General features: G+C 37.8%; 1 pseudogene across 1 annotated transcript; it reads right to left on the reverse strand.

Moving 5' to 3' along the window:
* Positions 1 to 231: 231 nt before the first annotated feature.
* Positions 232 to 5,654, reverse strand: LOC149238843 (WAT1-related protein At5g07050-like; annotated as a pseudogene). The gene is made up of 7 exons (XR_016245418.1): positions 5,475 to 5,654; positions 5,327 to 5,389; positions 5,072 to 5,188; positions 4,697 to 4,967; positions 4,430 to 4,588; positions 773 to 924; positions 232 to 666 (listed from the first exon to the last, which is right to left on the reverse strand). The product of XR_016245418.1 is annotated as a WAT1-related protein At5g07050-like (transcript).
* Positions 5,655 to 6,855: the final 1,201 nt, after the last annotated feature.

Genomic DNA, 6,855 nt, shown 5'->3' on the forward strand with positions numbered 1-6,855 from the left:
TGACATCTTTGAACACATGGCAATCAAATTGTATGACATATTGTAACCACATATATATTACGTACTAGCATTTTGCACATATCTGATTATTTAAAAAGGGAATGACTAAGATTCATAAGTTTACCAAATCCTAATTTATTCAATTTCCGTACATAACACCGTGACTAACAGATAGGCTATTTCATTTCATTAGCTGACAGTTGTATAAACACATCTCGCTTCCATCTCAGACAACGATGAAAACCGTAATAATGAATCCGCTTTGAGAGGGGTAAACCAAACAAACTAATACAACGCTAAAAAGAAAACATTGATCCTATTTTTCTTTGAAAACCTGTATGTTGGAATACATGGTGAGGACGAGCATGGGAACTCCAAGCTCTTCGGACGTCCATTTCGATGCTCACATTTTTGGCATTATTGTTTTCAGTGATAGAAACTATGGCCCTATCTCCACCATTGAATTGATGAGCTTCAGGTTCTTCACAAATTGGCGTGTTGGAAGCAACTTCTACATCATGCACCTTATTTTGATTTTTAGGGAATATTCCTTGAGAATTGGAAAGCTCTTGGGAGTCATTTTTATCGGTTGAGATCTTGCCATACTTCACCTTTCCCCAGAGAACAGCGTATAGTCCTATTGCGATCATAACTCCTCCCACCACACTGTATTCAATTAATAAGTGCAGTTAGAGCCTTGAACCTTCCTATTTGCTTACACTATTAATCTCGAATTCAATTTAGTGGGTTGAAAAGGAATTCCTAAACGAACCTGCCCAAGAAAATCTTCTCAGAGAGAATGATAGATCCCATAATTGCAACGATTATCACACTCAACGGACTAAATGCTGTGGCAAATACAGGTCCCTTTCAGCGCATGCATAAACCTTGTAAGTAATATGCAATTGTTGACGTCATCACTCCCTGCGCCGAAAAATAGCAAATGATGTTCTAATTAAAAACAAATACAACACAAAGACACACAACTTCATTAATTTAATTGCTTAATTACATCACACTTATATAGGAAAACTTATGCAACCAATTCCTAACCACTCACAACTAATTCTTGTTCAACTGCTCATAACTAATTCTGTTCAACTGCTTCATAACTAAATCTATTTCTGCATTATTTTCACATCCTCCCTTAATGGAGAAATGGATTCTCTACAATACCTAACTGACTTCTAAAAACTTCAAATTTGATTTTACCAAGGGGCTTAGTAAATATATCAGCCACATTATCCTTGGTGTTATAAAATATCAATCCAATTTCATTTGACTCAATTTTCTCACGGACAAAGTGGTACTGTAACTCAACGTGTTTTGTTCTAGCATGGTAAACTGGGTTATGTGCTAATTTGATAGCACTCTGATTATCACAATTAATACATGTTACACCACTTTGCGCTTCTTCAAGATCTGCAAGAATTCTTCGCAACCAAATGGCTTCACAGGTGGCATTGGTCAAAGCTTTGTACTCTGATTCTGTTGATGATAAAGAAACAGTTGGCTGTTTCTTACTACTCCAAGATACGACTCCTGATCCAATATGAAATGCATAGCCAGAGGTAGATCGTCTGTCATCTGGATTTCCTGCCCAATCTGAATCAGAAAAACCTGTCAGTGCAACATCAGATACATCAGTATACATAATACCAAGATTCACTGCTCCCTTTAAGTATCGGAGAACTTTCTTTGTAGCAATCCAGTGATTTCCTGAAGGCTTAGCCATGAATTGACTAAGGATACTGACTGTGTAAGCAATGTCTGGTCTGGTAGTGGTGAGATAGTTCAAACTTCCCACTAACTGACGATATAATGTTCCATCTGCCTCTTTCGATCCATCTTCTTTGTAAAACTTTGCATTCTGTTCTAAGGGAGTTGACATAGCTTTGCAATCTGTCATATTGAACTTTTTAAGAATCTCCTTTGTATATTTGCTTTGAGTGATCAAAGTTTTACCAGGTTCTCTCCATACCTCAATTCCTAAGCAGTAATGCATTTCACCCAAATCTTTCATTTCAAAAACCTGTGACAACTGAACTTTAATTTCTTCAATTAATTTGTGAGCGCTGCCTGTTATAATGAGATCATCCACATATAAAGATATTAAAGCAACATTTCCTTTTTCATCTTTCTTAAAATACAAGTTAGGATCATTTTTGCTTTTCACAAATCCATTCTGAAGAAAGAAGGTATCAATCTTTACATACCATGATCTTGGTGCCTGTTTCAAACCATACAATGCCTTTCTTAACCTGCAAACCAGATGCTCCTGTCCCTGTTTGACAAACCCTTCAGGTTGAACCAAATAAACTTCTTCCTTTAAATCACCATTGAGAAAAGCAGATTTGACATCCAATTGATGTATATTCCAATTATGTTTTGTGGCTAAGGCAATCAGTAATCTAATTGTATTCAACTTAGCTACTGGTGCAAAAGTGTCTTCATAATCAATTCCCTCCTGTTGAGCATATCCTTTTGCTACTAATCTTGCCTTAAATTTATCAATTGTACCATCTGCTTTAAATTTCGTTTTGTACAACCATTTGCTTCCAATTGGAACTTTATTTTCAGGAAGTTCCACTAATTCCCATGTTTGATTTTTCATAATAGAAGCATACTCATCATTCATAGCATTAATCCATGGTTCATGTTGTTTAGCCTGCTCATAATCAATTGGTTCTTCAACATTCATTATATTAGACATTAAGGCATAGTCTTTGATTTGATTTGATTCATTATTCTTTCTCCTATAGCAATCTTTAGCCAGATGTCCAGGTTTTCCACAATAATGACATTCAATGTTCCTTTTAACATAAGAATCAGGAGGTGCCATACCTTTCTGCTTTGCTTGAAAACGGCCTCTGTTTCTGTCCCATGGTCTCCCTCGGAATGGTTTTTGGCCTCTTGCAGTCAAAGCCAAATCAGAACCATTTGACTCCAGTTCAAAAGTTTTTATGCGCTCTTCTTCTTGAAGAAGAATTCCAGCCAATTCTTCAAATGTAGGGGGTGTCGGTCTAGCTGAGAGAGCTGAAATAAAGACTTTATAGTCTGGGACTAACCCCTTTAACGTAACAGTTACCAAGTCTGTACTAGAAACCTTTTCACCAATATCACCAAGCTTATCACTAAAGTCTTTAATTCGGGAAACAAAGTTGCTAATGCTTTCATTGGTATCCATTTTGATAGATAGCAGCTTTGTTTTTAAAAATAAAATACGGTTTGCATTAGAAGTCTCATACAAACCTTTGAGAGTGTCCCATGTCGCCTTCGAAGTTTCACAGTCCCGAATGTGAGGAATAATATTGTCCTTCACTGACATGCGTAGCAGCACCCTTGCTTTCACTTCACGCTTCTCCCAATCTTGAGTGTTAGTAGGAGGTGGAGGCTTGGTCTCGTCACCTTTGACAATCGGCCAGAGATTGTATGCCTCCAGTACTGTGATGATCTTAAATTTCCAATTTACATAGTTTTCTCCATCAAGTTTTGAAGACTCATTTAAATATGAATCTGCAAGAGGATTAGCCATCTCTCCACCAATGACCAAATTCAAACAAAAATCGCAAGCTTCTTAAACAATAATACCGCAGGCCTCACTGCCTGAGAAATTTACTAAATAAAACTCTGCGTATACACTTGGATCAAATCTTGACTGCTTTCTGGAAACAATTTCTGAGGCAAAACAGCTTTAAAGTTTCCTGAGACAAAAAATTAAAAAATACCCGAGTTCTGGCAGCACACAAGCACGCACAACGGTGCCCGTTCTCGACAGCACCAACAACAGTTCTCGACCGCACCAACAACAGTTCTCGACAGCACTCCTCACTGTCTCGCGTCCACCAGCAAGCGGTTCCGAGTTCTGGCAGACAAGGCTTCTCAACGGTCTTCGACAGCACCGGGTTCTGGACAGGGCCTGGACAGGGCCAACCTCGACGCACTCCACACAGCACTCCACGCAGCCTTTCTTGCGGTCAACAGTTTAAAAACCTCCACGCAGCCGTCTTGAGGTCTCTTCACGCACACACTAATTCACGCACACAGGTCTCTTCACGCACACTCTAATGGCAGAGTCACTCCCTGCCCACGAAGAGAAGAGAGGCGCAAACAAAAGAGCTCTGTGCTCTGATACCAAATTAAAAACAAATACAACACAAAGACACACAACTTCATTAATTCAATTGCTTAATTACATCACACTTATATATGAAAACTTATGCAACCAATTCCTAACCACTCACAACTAATTCTTGTTCAACTGCTCATAACTAATTCTGTTCAACTGCTTCATAACTAAATCTATTTCTGCATTATTTTCACAGTTCTCTGTAATTTACCTTCATATCCCGATCTCCAATTTTTTAATTCAAACTTAAAAGGAAACACTTAAAGTTTCCCTCTCGTTGAAGGAAAGAGGAAAACTTACAGTGTAGACTGCAGTGAGAGGGTTGATGTCCCATCCTAAAGCCCACTTGGAAGAATCACTTACAACAGCTAAGCTGAGAACTGTTGCCTGTAATGTTCCCAGTAAACATATTAAGGTGGTAAGGGATAGTTGAGCAGAATATTTCTTCAGTACTGCGGCCTGCACATTCAAAATAGTTAATTAAAGTCGTAGTTTCAAATGATTGAACAGGATTATATATATATATATATGTGTGGGGGGGGAGCGGGCGGCGGCGTGGGCTCAAACATTAAAAACAAAAAATCATCACCTGCAGGATGACCAAGAAAGAGTGGCCGCAATTATCAGAAGGGAACCCATTATCCAATTTTTATTATCAATGTTAGAAGCTGCTGACATTCCACTTGAAGCTATCTGGTGGGATTTATGATGTGCAGACCAAAGCATGGGAACAGTAGGACCTTTGTATAATGTCATCAGCATTGCTCCGCCGACGGAAACGATCGTTTCCACCATCTTTGCTTGACTGCGTAGCTTTTTGATGTTAACTCTCTCCATCCTACCACAATATATATTTTCCATCAAGGTCATAGAATAAGGCAATTGATGACAAGGAGTACCCCTTTAAAATATGACTTGAAGTGAACATTGTGCTTTGATTACCTGAATAGAAGAGCCATCACGAAAGTCATAGCTGGAAGAACATTACTTAGTGCAGACACATATGTTGAAGCTGTTAATTTCAAACCCATGAAGTAGAAGTTCTGGTCGATTACAGGCCTGCAGAGATGCATTAAGAATGCTCCATATTTAAATTAAAATACTCACCAACAATTTTCATTCATTAGATCGGAAATAGAATGGAAGATGATTCTTTAAACAGAAGCGAGAGGCCTGAAATTATGAAATGGTACATACCCCAACAAACCCAATACGAAAATCTGGCAGAATATGGGAAAGGTGAGTTTCGGTCGCAATTTCCTGCAATTAATTGTAACATGTTAACTGATGAGCTGATTACGTGGTAGAATATTGAGTGCAGATGTTGTTAATAGAATACCCTTACCTTTCAATGAAGAAGGCGAAAGGAGCAAGCACAACCGTAGCCACGGCATTCCGGTATAACCACAAAGTGATTCATCCCTCTATTAAAAGAGACTTTCGAGATAATATTCATGCCCGCATATCCAAAGTGCAAATATATCATCGCTACATAAGGTATTGACTTCTCAATTAGTTTCCCCATTGATAATCAAATAAAAACCCTCACAAACGCCCAACCCTTCCCTTCTCTTTCTATAAATTGCCAATGCAGCGTCAGGGCTGGAGCTTCTCCTCTATGCACTAACTTTCACAGTTTCATAATCCACATTGTCTGCACTCTTATTCATAAATAAACAAAAACCGAGTAGAAATGATCTGCCTATCTAGAGTGTTGACCTAAATTGATCGCAATAGGTTGCGAATACGTGGAGAATTATGAAACGAATTATGAATCAAGACTCCACCGAAAAATTTCTGAGCTCTACATTTGACCAACGAATTGGATATGGGCAATAGCCGGTATCATATTCGTTATTATATTTTATCACGGAATGACCGAAATATTTTACTCAGTAAGAAAGCAGTGGATGGTGGGTCAATTAAAGCAAATATGTGAAGAAAGCAAATCACTGCATCAGAAAATTCTGGGCATGTGGAGATTGATTAAGAAAGAATATGGCATATATAAAGTAGAATTGGTGGATTCAGGCCCTGTGAGGTGAACCATAGCTGTTCTAATGTCTTTTTTGTAATGTGCCAAGAAAAGCTGTAAATTTTTGTATTTATCACTGTAAGAAAAACTCGATAATATTGTTAATGTTATTTTTCTGTTTGGTTAATAATATTGTTAATTTCTGAAGTTAGAGAATGACTGAGTAATAACAGATTGTAACTTCTCATAAAGAAGTTGGAAAAAGCCAGTTGCCAGTAAAAAAAACGGAAAAACCTTAACTATCTCCCCTAACAGAAAAACACTCCAAGTCACAAGTGTGTGACAGTCTTGTTCAAGACTGTGGTCTTGCAAGCATGCTTGGGGGAAATTTGATCTTGAAGACGAATCTCATGGACCGGAGGATGACATGCAGAGGTTGTAAACGTGCCTGAGATCGTTGGGATCTAGCATTGCCCTTCAACAACCATACATATATGGAAGCTATTGTATTTAATTAAATTGTGAGTACTGTAGCGAGAGCCATTTCTTAATTTATAGATTATCTCTATTCTCATTGTGAATAGGATTACAAGAGTTTATGAATTATAATTTATTAGAGAATTCATAATCAGTAGAATTAAAATTTATCACAGAAATTCATAATGAGTAGAATTATAATTATCAGAGAAATTCATAATCAGTAGAATTATAATGATGAGAGAATGCATGGTCAGACTTATCAGAGAAATTC

Source organism: Pinus tabuliformis, chromosome 8 (genome assembly GCF_031772625.1).
Source record: "Pinus tabuliformis cultivar Carrire ecotype Pingquan chromosome 8, CPIR1, whole genome shotgun sequence".
Lineage (NCBI taxonomy): Eukaryota > Viridiplantae > Streptophyta > Pinopsida > Pinales > Pinaceae > Pinus > Pinus tabuliformis.